The 13,352-nt window shown below is 42.3% G+C and overlaps 1 protein-coding gene across 1 annotated transcript in view; it reads right to left on the reverse strand.

Annotated features, from left to right (window-relative positions):
- LDLRAD4 (low density lipoprotein receptor class A domain containing 4) overlaps window positions 1-13,352 on the reverse strand; it is a 610,108-nt gene that overhangs the window by 299,802 nt on the left and 296,954 nt on the right. The gene's annotated exons all lie outside the window — the stretch shown is intronic.

Consider the following 13,352-nt stretch of genomic DNA (forward strand, 5'->3'; position numbering starts at 1 on the left):
CCTCATGAATATAGATGCAAAAATTCTACATACTCAACAAAATTCTATTGAACATAATTCAACAACATATTAATATTATACACCATGACCAAGTGGGATTCATACTAGGAATGCAAGGGTGGTTCAACATTAGAAAATCAATCAACCTAATTCAGCACATAGGTAAAGCAAAGGAAAAGAACCACATGATCATCTCAATTGATGCAGAAAAGGCATTTGATAAAATCCAACACCATTCCTGACAAAAACTCTCAGCAAAATAGAAATAGAAGGAAAATCCCTCAACATGAGTAAGGGCATATATGCAAAAACCAACAGCCAACACTATACTTACTGAAGAAAGACTAAGAGCCTTCTCCTTGAGAACGGGAACAAGGCAAGAAGGCCTACTGTCACCACTCCTATTCAATATTGTACTGGAATTCCTAGCCAGAGCAATAAAGCAAGAAAGAGAAATAAAGGGTATCCAAATGGGAAAAGAAAAAGTAAAACTATCTCTATTTGCAGATGACATGATCCTATACACAGAGAATCCCAAATTTCACAAGAAAGCACTGGATCTAATAGTAGAATTCAGCAATGTTGCATGGTACAAGATCAACTCACAAAAATCAGTTGAAATCCAAATAGGAAATCAAGAAAGCAGTATCATTTAAGCCCCCCAAAAGATAAAATAGCTAGGAATAAACCTAACTAAGGGTATAAAAGACTTATACAATGAAAACTATACAACAGTAATGCAAGAGACTAAAAGAGACCTACATAAATGGAAGGACTTTCCGTGCTCATGTTCATGGATTGGAAGACTTAATACTGTGAAAATGTCAATACTACCTAAGGTGATCTATAGATACAATGCAATCCCAATCAAAATTCTAATAGCATTCTTTACCAAAACTGAAAAACTAACTACCAACTTTACATGGAAAGAAAAGAGTTCCTGAATAGCCAAAGCAATATTGAAGAAGAACAAAGTGGAATGTCTCATGCTCCCTGATTTCAAAACATACTATACAGGTGCAGTAATCAAAACGGCCTGGTACTGGTTCAATGACAGACACATAAACCAGTGGAACAGAACGGAGGACCCAGAAATAAATCCATTTATGGAAAACTGATTTTCAACAAGGGGCCAAAGTCCATTCAATGAGGAAGAAACAGTCTCTCTTTAATAAATGGTGCTGGCAAAACTGGATAACCACTTACAGAAAAATGAAACAGGACCCACAGCTCACATCATACACAAAAACTAACTAAAAATGGATCAAAGATCTAAAGCTAAAACTATGAAGTCTTTGGAAGAAAACAGAAGGACAAAACTATGAGGCCTAATTTTTTAAAGATAGATTATCAAACACAACTACAAATGCACAAACAGCAGAAGACAGATTACCTCATAAAAATTAAATACTTATTATGCTCATCAAAATACATTATCAAACAAGTGAAAAAGCAAACTACAGACTAGCAAAAAATCTTTGGGAATGATATATCTGATAAAGCTCTACAACAACAAAAAGACAACCCTATTAAAAAATGGGCAGAGGATAGGAACAGATACTTCACCAAAGAGAACATTCAAGCAGCCAATAAACACATGAAAAGATGATGTCAATGGTTATTAAACTCGTTGCCATCGAGTTGATTTCGACTCATAGTGACCCTATGGGACAGAGTAGAACTGCCCCATAAGGTTTCCAAGGAGTGCCTGGTGGACTCGAACTGCCCACCTTTTGGTTAGCAGCCAAACTCTTAACCACTGTGCCACCAGGGTTTCCGTATCAACCTTAGAGAGATGCAAATCAGAACGACAATGAGATACCATCTCACCCCTGTTAAAATGGCACTGATTAAAAAATATATATATAAACAAAACAAAAACACATAAGAGTCACAGAAACTGATACTTCTTTGACATAACCAGTCATCTCATGGGAATAGTTTTCTTAGCTTGAAGACTTAGGGTCATAGTCTTGTGGGACAGCTCTGTTAATTGGCATAATATAGTTTATAAAATGTATGTTTTACATCCTAGTCTGGTGAGCAGCATCTGGGGTTTTAAGATACATCTAATATACAACTATTTTTCCCTACTCTTCTGGAGTTAAAAAGAAAGTAGGAAACCCAAGATTCAGAGAAGGAACTGATCTACAGGACTAACTGTCTGCATGAACCATGGCCTCCTCCACCCTGAGACCAGAACTGGATGGTGCCCGGCTACCACTACCATAAGTTCGGAACAGGACCACTATAGATGGATCCTGATAGAAAGGGAGAAAAATGTACAACAGAACTTTAAATTCTCAAAAATTCCAGGCTTACTGGGCCCACCGAGACAGGAGGAATCCCCGAGACTATTGCCCTGAGATATTCTTTAAGCCTTGAGCCGAAATTATCCCCTCAAGTCACCTTCTAGCCAAATAGCAGGTTATCTCATAAAGTAATGAATATCACCCTTGAGTGCTGCACTCTTTTAAAAAATCATCTCTATGAGAATAAATAGTCAGCATGTACTCTAAAGCATAGATAAGAAGGCTGAGGGTCTGGGAGACTAGGTTAATGGGAAGGGACCAACTAGAATGGAAATAATGAGAATGCTGACGCAATGTAAAGAATGTAACCAATGTCACCGAACAACATGTACAGAAATTGTTTAATGGGAACCTGTTTTGCAATGTGCACTTCTACCAAAAATACAATAAAGTATTACTTAAAAAAAAAAAAAAAAGTCCACAGTCAGGGAAGAAATGGAATATCCTAGATTTTCTGTGAATTCTAAACTTTTATAAAAAAGAAAACAAAGCTACATTTAACAAAATTAAAGGATCAGTAGCTTAGTGATTTGAATGTTCTAAACCTAAACTTTGACCAGATTCGAATATAAATGTTCTGTCCTCACTTTCAGAAGAACCAATCTGCAACACAGAGACTAAACTTAATCCAGTTGGTAGATTCAACATTCTGTTAGTTAAAAGGCAACACAAAGTTGTTCTTTATTTGTTCTACACTCTTTTTAAAGCATTCGTTTTTTAAGATCTTAGTCACAAAATAAAGATCTATATACAATATTACATGGCAGCTCTAAAGCCAGTCTTTTCTGTGAATTGGCAAAGTAGTCTATGATAGCTATTTCTGTTAAAATCCATATAGCAACATTGACTCATTCAGTTCACACTTCTATCATTCACAAATCTGAAAGTTGAGAGTGATTCTGGCTCCATCATTCCTGACATAACATAGTAATGGGAGCCTTCTCGATGTAAGTGAATAACAAAGAGGTTAAACTTAGCAACCTTCAAGTAAAAAATTATTAGGTTTCTAAAATAAATATAAATAACTACCATAACTAGTGTAAATTTACATTTCCTAGTACAGAGATAACAACAGCATTTTTATTGATTTATATATACACTGCATAGTTCCCTGCAAGGTACAAGATCACCTACAATAAAGGTAGAGTTCAATAAAGATGGAAATCAGTGAGCAGAAGACAAGAAACGTGGACCAAGAAATGCTGGGAAAGGGGAGGAGTAACACTATTTGTGGCTGAAGAGTGCAATAGTAACTGATGAGTGACCCTAACTGAGCAGACCAGCCAGCTGCCTAGGCGAAGGAGTGGGAGGAGTATCCTGTGCCTGCGTGGCTCTGGTAGCTGGCATGCAATTAGTTAGAGACAGACCCTTCCTACACTGAAGGTTTCAGAGGGTCTGTCGCTCTTGTTATGAGAGGCACCATACAAAAATACAAAGGCTGTCTTAGATATCAATTTTATCAAAAGCAGAGGTGGTTCCCCATCTTATTTCCTATATCAGCCTTCCGTGAGGTTGTAATATTGGGAGCTAGGGTGAGGTGTCCAGAAATAATGATTTAGCTAATTATGCAGATGAAGCTTTGAGAAGCCAGAGAAATGAAAAGTTAATCGTTCAGGCTATTCTCTAATTCCAGCTTTGGATAGCTTTTTGTATACAAAGGTACGCGTTTTGAGCAAGCCTGTAAAAGACTAATCAGTATATGGCCAATGCTGATCTCTTTGGGCATCTGAGGGGAAGCTCGGTGGAAGGTGTGTGCCCCTGCCAAAGTCCACAATAACAACGCATTCTGAGGCAGTTGACCTGGCAGCACCCACAGTACTGACCGGCGCTCTGACCCACACAGAGACCGGTAGGCTCTCCTGGTCATAAAATTGAAATAAGAGGAATTTAATTTGAAAGTTTATATTCTGTGTAATGAATTAAGTTACCCCACAAGCATTTCATAAAAGTCAGTTTCTTAAGTGGTGTCACTGAAACTATATTTTCCTTCAGAAAGATGATGATGACATGATATTTGCCTGTGTAGTAAGATTAACATAGAAGAGTCTACTATCAAAGATAAAAAATTCAAAAACTCAATCCATTTTACTGATAAGGCTTACCACTGCCATCATGTGTTGAAAAGACCATTTCAATGTGTCTAGAACTCTCAGAGACCCATCAGTGAAAATGCATGAGATGCTCGCAGGCTTCAGAGTCCAGTACTGCAACTACCCTGAAAGCAGCCAGAAAACTTACACCATGGCCATCAGACGCCATCAGCTTTTCAAGGTCACTGTTTGTCCATTATGTCTAAAACCAAATGAGTGAATTTGTTTCTGTGTTTTTCTGTATATAAAATGGGAAGAGCTATTCTCATTAACTTCTTACCTAGAACAATACTGAAAGGAAGTACAGGAAAATAAACTTTCAAACCCTTAGAGGAAGAAAAATGATATCTCAATCTTTGTGATGCCCACAGGAAAACAGTTTGTAAGGATGCTGAAGAAAATATAAGCAGTGGCTATCTCTGGGTGCTGAGGTCACAAGTAATTTTGAAGTTTCTTGTGAATTTTATATTATTGTGTAGACAGGAAAAATAGACAGCCTATTTTAAGAGAAAAATTTCTGTAAAAACCTAATGTTTGTAGAATCCTAGTTCATTATAATCATAATTTAAAAGGCACTGATAAAGCACCTGGAGCCCTGGTGGTGCAGTAGGTAAGAGCTACAACTGCTAACCAAAAGGTCAGCGGTTCGAATTCACCAGCCACTCCATGGAAACACTATGGGGCAGTTCTACTCTGTCCTGTAGGGTCACTATGAGTTGGAATCGACTCGATGGCAACAGGGTTTGGATAAAGCACATAGCTCTCCAGGGAATCAAAGACACAGCCCCAGGACCATGGGGTAAACGTCATTGGCGTTACGTTTAATTCCCTTCCAATAAATTCCTACTGAGCACCTGCCGTGGGGACAGCAGAAGTGGATTACCACTTGGAAGGCACACTGCCTAGGGTAGAATGGGAGGAGTTACGGTTACAAACCTTGTAGGCCACTGAGCAGGACAGTCTTTCTTGCTGAGCGAGGCCAGAAGGCCTAAGGGTTTGGAGTACAAGGCATAATCTGACTTAGCTTTTAAAATATTTCATTGACATATTGTCTGTGTGTGTGAATATGCACAACTGAGTATGGTGCAAGTATGTGTGAGTGTCAGTGTGTGTGAGTGTATGTGTGTGTGGTACAAGCGTGTGTGTGAGAGTGTATGTGTGTACATACATGTGTATAGTGCAAGTGTATGGGTGTACATGTGTGTTTTAAGCATGCATGTGTGAGGATGTGTGGATTGTGATATGGTGTGTGTGAGTGTGGTATAAGTGTGCATGAGTGTGTGTGTGAGTGCAGGCTGTGTGTGTGCATGTGTGCTACGTGTGTGTGAGCATGTGTACTGTGTGAGGGTGTAGTATATCTGTGTGGTGTGTAAGTGTGCATGAGTGTGTGTGAATGTGTGTGAGGAATGTATGGTGTGTGTGTGTGTGTGAGGTATGTGTAGTGTATGCTGTACAAGTGAGCATGAGTTCATGAGGTGTGTGTGCATGAGTGTGGTATGTGAGTGTATGAGCATGTATGTGTGTGTGCTCTCTGTGTATGAGAGTGTGGGTGTAAGTATGAGTGTGTGGCATGTGTGAGTTGTGGTGCATATGAGTGTCTGTGCTAGGTATGTGGTGTGAGTGTGTGTGGTATGTCAGTATGGTGTGTGCTGAGTGTGTATGAATGTGTGTGTGGTGTGTCGTGTGTGAGGGTATGCTTATGAGTGTGTGTTCGTGTGCATGGTGTGTATGTTGTGTGTGTGGTATGCCAGTGTAGTGTGAATGTGTATGAACATGTGTGTTAGTGTGTTTGAGTGTGGTGTGCACGTATGTGCTGTGTGTGTGTGTGAGCGTGTGGTGTGTGAATTCTGTATGTGTGTGGTGTGAATGTGTGTGAATGTGTGTGTGTTAGTGTGTTTGAGTGTGGTGTGTGTGTATGTGCTGTGTGTGTGTAAGCGTGTGGTGTGTGAGTGTGTGTGTCAGAAACGTCCAGCTCTATGGACTTTCAGAAAGTAAAACCACCCATGTGACAGATACAGGGAGGTGCACAAGGGGCCTCGTGGTATGCTCTAACACAGTTTAGCAGGGTCTCACTGCGATGTGGAAAGTGGACTCTGGGGGCCAGGCCTCTGGTCAAGAAGAACTGCACACCCTACTGAGACCATTAACAGCTCTCAATCTATAGATTTTAAATTAATGTGTCTGAATGGAGTGGCAACCAGACTGTGCCAACCAAATTGGCACAACCCTCTAGTGCCTTTGTCCACTGAGTAAGCAACCTACATCATGAAACCCAACAAAGGTTCTAGGTTGACCACTAACACATGTCCTTCCATGAGCACTTGTGGTGTAACCTGGACCCACCAGTGGGACAACACAGGTAGGCGTACAGGCCTCCAAGAGGGGACCACAGGGGACAAAAGGCATTACAAATGCTGGGCCCCAAGGCTCTTTCCTTCTAAGTCATCCATGCATGCATGCTACAGTGCAATGGGTTTCTCTTATATGGCCTTTGTGGCCCTGGGTTTGTAATTCTCCCAAAATGATTCATTGGGTCACAGTCTTGCAAGTGATTAATCTATTTACTATCCACAAAAGCGGCCTGAAGGAATTGGTTGGTTTACTTGCAGCAAAAGTGGCTTGTAATCCACTCAACAGGATAGAGCAGCTTGCAGTTCACCTAGGAGACTGACTGGTTTGTGGTTCTGCTGAGGGGGCCATGCCTTGAGACTGCCTACATAGTGGCCATCTCACTGTAGTTTTGGGGGACCTCATGACTGTCAAGAGCCTGGAATGGAGCATATCCTTTGGACCCAGGGTCCCTGAGCTGAGAAAATCCTAGGTCCAAATAAAGAGCTGTAATACAGGTCAAGGGCTGTTACACTGAAGAGAGAGAGACAGTGGGCCAGTCGGCTCACAGAGAGATGGCTGAGGTGAGCAGTCAGGCTATGGAAAGAAGTTGGATAGAAGGTCACCAAGGGAGCTGAACACAGCCCTGAAGGGGGGAAGCAGCCGCACTCCAGACCCATGCAGGCGGAATCTGAGCTGAGCAGATCACGGCTGCTGAGAGCTGTCTGAGCAGGGCAGAGGCCTGAGTGCCCAGCAAAGGGGTTGCCCCTGCTCCTGGCAGCACAGACGGAGCTGCATAAGCTTGGAGTAATGCCGCAGGAGCCAGTGACGCAAGGCCTTGTAAAGCCCAGCAGCAGGCAGAGCGGTAGTGGGAGCAGTGCAGGCCACGCAGGCAGTGTGGGTAGAGGCACGTGGGCCCAGGCAGCATGGAGAGCTGGAGGCAGCAGTGATGTGAACACAGCAACTGAACAGAACCACACATGCCTGCTGAACGAGGTAAGTGTGGACATGGGTAATCTGGAGGAAGAGTAAGCTGGGGTTCCTCCTTTGAGAAGTGAGCTACATGTAGGAGGGCAGGCCCATTTTACCATAATTAATCTGTTCCTATTATTTACTATTTGCTTTCTATAAATAATAATACCTTTCATTTTGCCAACACTGTGTATGTGTCTCGCATGTCTGGCTCAGTCACACTGGATGAACGCAGCGCCCAGGAGTGGTGGGAACCACTGGGTGAAATCCTCATTGCTAGCAGTTTTATTGCTGCCTGGAATTGTGAGGCAGCCCAGTCTGCACTTGCACTGCAGAGAGAGACACACATTCACAAGACCCTGAATTCTAGACACCTTGATACAGATTATCAATAGTCCCTCTATGGATCTTGCCTGTCAGCACACAAATCTGCTGTAACTTCCTCTGTCTTTAAAACCATGCTCCGGCCCAGTTCCCTCTTTCTCGGCTCCCACAGCTCAGTGCCTTAAACCAGTCATTAGTACTCATGGTCTGTGATTTTCGATTCTCCCCTAACAAATCCCAACAGGTCCTGGCTCCCATTGCTCTCCCAAAGCTGCTTGCCCAGGTCGCTGAGAGCCTCCATGCTGCTGAACGTGGTCACCCCTTGACCACTTAACCCTGCCCACTACCTTGAAGCAGGTTACTTGGGCCCAAGGACACCACACTGCTCTGCTTGTCCCCACCTTACCACCTCTATTTTGCAGCTCCTCCATAGCGCCCTGACCGTCCACCTTCGGGTACTCAGGCTCAGCCTTGGTCCTCTTCTCCCTTCTCAATACCCAGACTCTTGTGATGTCAAGCAGTCCATAGCTTTAAATATTGTCTCCATGCTAACAACTCCAAATTTACCTTAGAACTCTCCCCTGGACTCTAGATTCCTCCAGTCACCTGCTCAACACCTCCATCAAGAATGGCTAATAGACATCTCAACCTAACACGCCCTACTGAATACCTCCTTATCCGTGCCCTGTCAGTTGCTGCAGGCATGCTGGCCTCCTCACTGTCTCTTGAACACACAGGCTCACTTACACTTCAGCACCTGGGACTGCTGCTCCCTTCATCTGCAACTCTCTTTCCAGGGATATCTGCTTGGCCAACTTCCTCTCTTTTTTCAGATCTTTGATCAAGTGTCACCATCTCAGTGGGTTCTTCTCTGACATCCTTGTTTAAAACTCAACTCCACTCATTACACACCTCCCCATACTTCCCGCCCTTCCTCTCTTCCTTTCCTGCTTTTTTTCTCCCCAGAACTCTTATTTCCATCTCGTATTATATTTTAAACATATACATGCTGTTTATTGCCTTTTTTCCTGTTAGAAAGTAAACTTTACGAGAGCAGGCAGGGCTTTTTGTCTGTTTGGTTTTACTGATGAACTCCCAGAGTCTGGAACAGGGCCTGGTATATAGTATACATTCAATAAATATGTGTGAAGTAAATCAATGAACAGAAGTAAAAGCTTGCTGGGAGATTTTAGGAACCACAATTAACTACTGGTGTGCCTTTAGGTGAAGAAAATGTTCTTCTAGCTGAGAAAATATTCTCACTAGAGATATATATGCAAAATGAGGTAAGGAGAGACAAAAAGAAGGAAATAAAACTCAAATATGTTATTAGCAAATCCCATAAAAGATTTATAAGGCAAAGCATTAGGTAAAATGATTGGCTAAGTAGATTATGTAATTACCTGTGGTCTTCAGTTTATTCATTTTCTGTCTAAGCCTCAATATCATAAATATTTAGGCTTTTTCCATCTGTCCTTTTCCAGTCATCTGGCTTAATTCCGAAATCACAGTGTTCTGTCTCAGTATACCACCCATGTTTTTTGGAGAAGAAGCCCATTGTCTGGCTAAAGCACTGCTGTTTATTCAGGAAACAGCCAACTCCTACCCTACGCAGCTTCCAGCACCCCAAGAGATTGGGTGGGGATACTGAGTTCTCCACCTGTCTTATTTTTTAATACGTACAGCCCAGCTCGGGAGCCAGGAAATAAGGTGGGTGTTTATGAACTGATGACAGTGGTGTTGGCAGGAGGGGTCTGTCATAGCCTTGTCCTCAGATTCACTACAGCATGTTATTTTTTCCAATGTAGGTGCCAACTGCCACCCTCTCCTGCCTGGGATGCAGGCCTCTGGCTTGAGTCCACAGGATCTCTGTCCACGGCCGCCTGGGGGCCTCCAGCTGTCTCCAATCTTCGTGAAGCTTCTGTTCTGAAAACTTTGACCTCCCAGGACCCTATAAAAGCAAGTGTCACAGCCTCACAGTGTCATAAGGTACTGGCCAGAGCCACTCCCAAGCCCCCCAGCTCCTCGGGCCAAGCCAACATGGGGCTTTCAGATGGTAACTTATGCTTTTTAAGTGGATAGTTGGATGCCCTCCTGCCCCAAACAAGGAAGGCTGGCTACCTTCTGTTACCCTACTGGCTCCTTAGAAACCTGCCTTGTTCCCTTCCCCACTGAAGGGCCTCATTCTGCCCCACTCACAAGAATTATCCTGCAGGCTGAGTCAGTGGTCCCGTATTTAACACAGCTCTGCATCCAGCCATGCCTCCAGGTTACCGAAACACACCCAGACCCAGGGAGAGCTGAGGACATAATGGACAGGGTAGTGTCCTCATATCTAGACGGAGACTTTCAAGTACTTACAAACATGGCTTTTGGTTCCCACAACTAATCAAAGTCAAGGCCAGGGATCAATGTGGGTGGAAAGCCACAGTAATGCACTCTTACATGCTATGCTTGGGGTGGGGGGTGGCCCTGTTTGGTTCTCAGATGACTGTTTCTTCTCCTAGGTGGGGCCATGTGGAGGCTTAGCTCTACTCTGACCTCTACGAGGTCTTCCAAGACAGACTTGTTCGTTCTTCTGGCAGTCCATGGTATAGTCAATATGTGAAGAATAATTCAAAGGCATCAACTCTTCTTCTGTCTTCCTTATTCACTGTCCAGCTTTTGCATGAATATGAGGCGACTGAAAATACCACGGCTTAGGTCAGACCCACTTTAGTCCTCAAATTGACATCTTTGCTTTATAACACTTTAAAGAGGTCTTTTGCAGCAGCTTTGCTCAATGCAATACGTCATTTGATTTCTTGACTGCTGCTTCCATGGGCGTTAATTGTGGATCCAAGTAAAATGAAATCCTTGACAACTGCAGTCTTTTCACTGTTTGTCATGATATTGCTTATTGGTCCAGTTGTGAGGATTTTTGTTTTCTTTATGTTGAAGTGTAATCCATACTGAAGGCTGTAGTCTTTGATCTTCATCAGTAAGAGCTTCAAGTCATTTTCAGTTTTGGCAAGCAAGGTTGCATCATTTGAATATTGCAGGTTGTTAATGTGTCTTCCTCCAATCCTAAGGCTGTATTCTTCTTCATATAGTCCAGCTTCTTGGATTATTTGCTCAGCATACAGATTTAAAAAAATGATGAAAGGATACAACCCTGATGCACACCTTTCCTGATTTTAAACTACGAAGTATCACCATGTTCTGTTTGAACGACTGCCTCTTGGTCTCTGTACAGGATCCACATGAGCACAATTAAGTGTTCTGGAATTCCCATTCTTCGAAATGTTATCCATAATTTGTTATGATCCACAGTTGAATGCTTTCACATAGTAAATATAACACAGGTAAACATCTTTCTGGTATTCTCTGCTTTCAGCCAGGACTCATCTGACATCAGCAATGATATCCCTCGTTCCACATCCTCTTCTGAATCCAGTTTGAATTTCTGGCAGTTCCCTGTCGACATTCTGCTCCAAACACTTTTGAATGATCTTCAGCAAAATTTTACTTGTGTGTGATATTAATGATATTGTTCGATAATTTCTGCATTCTGTTGGCACAAGTATGGATCTCTTTGGCCATGTAGCTGTCGTCTAAATTTCTTGGCATAGATGAGTGAGCACCTGCAGTGCTGCATCCACTTACTGAAACATCTCAGTTGGTATTCCAGCAATTCCTGGAGACTTGTTTTTTGCCAATGCCTTCGGTGCTACTTAGACTTCATTCTTCAGTACCATCGGTTCTTGATCATATGCTACCTCCTGAAATGGCTGCATGTCAACCAGTTCTTTTTGGTACAGTGGCTCTGAGTATTCCTTCTATCTTCTTTGGATGCTTCCTGGGTCATTCAATATTTTGCCCATAAAAAAGAAACCCAAACCAAACCCATTGCCACCGAGTCGATTTTGACTTATAACAACCCTATAGGACAGAGCAGAAGTGTCCCATAGGGTTTCCAAGGAGCAGCTGGTGGATTCCAACTGCCAACCTTTTGGCTAGCAGCCAAGCTCTTAACCACTGTGCCACCAGGGCTCTCCATTTTGCTCATAGAATTCTTCAAAATTGCAACTCCAGGCTTGAATTTTTTCTTCTGTTCTTTCAGCTTGAGAAATGTTGAGCGTGTTCTTCCCTTTTGGCTTTCCAACTCCAAGTCTTTGCACATGTCATTATAATACTTTACTCTGTCTTCTTGAGCCGTCCTTTGAAATCTTCTATTCAGTTCTTTTACTTCATTATTTCTTCCATTTGCTTTAGCTACTCGATGTTCAAGAGCAAGTTTCAGAGTCTCTTCTGACATCCACTTTGGTCTTTTCTTTCTTTCCCATCGTTTTAATGACTTTTTGCTTTCTTAATGTATGATGTCCTTGAAGTCATCTCACACCTTGTCTGGTCTTCAGTCATTAGTGTTCGATGTGTCAAATCTATTCTTGAGATGGTCTCCAAACTCAGGGGAGATATACTCAAGGTCATATTTTCGTTCTCATGGACTTGTTTTACTTTTCTTCAGCTTCAAATTAAACTTGCATATGAGCAATTGTTGGTCTGTTTCGCAGTGGGCCTCTGGCGTTGTTCTGACTGATGATATTGAGCTTTTCCATTGTTTTTTTCCCATATATGTAGTTGATTTGATTTCTGTGTATTCCATCCAGTGAGGTCCACATATATAGTCACCATTTGTTGCTGAAAAAGGTATTTGCAATGAATAAGTCATTAGTCTTACAAAACTCTATCATGTGATCTCTGGCGTCATTTCTATCACCAAGGCCATATTTTCCAACTACAGATCCTTCTTCTTTGCCTCCAACTTTTGCATTCTAATTACGAGTAATTATCAATGATTCCTGATTGCATGTTTCATCGATTTCTGACTGCAGAAGTTGGTAAAAAATCCTCATTTTCCTCATCTTTGTCATTAGTGGTTGATGTGTATATTTTAATAATGGTTGTATTAACTGGTCTTCTTTGTAGGCGTGTGGATATTATCCTCTCACTGACAGTGCTGTATTTCAGTATAGATCTTGAAATGTTGTTACCCTATTGGCTCCTTAGAAACCCTGCTTTGTCCCCTCACATAAACTATCCGCTGAAGGGTCTCATTCTGCCCCACTCACAAGGTTGACCATGCAGGCTGAGTCACTGGTCCCGTATTCAAGACAACACCGCATGCAGCCATGCCTCCAGGTTACCAAAACACACCCAGTCCCAGGCACAGCTGAAGGACATAATGGACAGGGTAGTCTCCTCATATCTAGATGGAGAACTTCACGTACTTACAAGAATGGCCTTTGGTTCCCACAGTAATTAAAGTCAAGGCGAGGGATCAATG

Source organism: Trichechus manatus, unplaced genomic scaffold (assembly GCF_000243295.1).
Source record: "Trichechus manatus latirostris isolate Lorelei unplaced genomic scaffold, TriManLat1.0 scaffold00262, whole genome shotgun sequence".
NCBI lineage: Eukaryota > Metazoa > Chordata > Mammalia > Sirenia > Trichechidae > Trichechus > Trichechus manatus.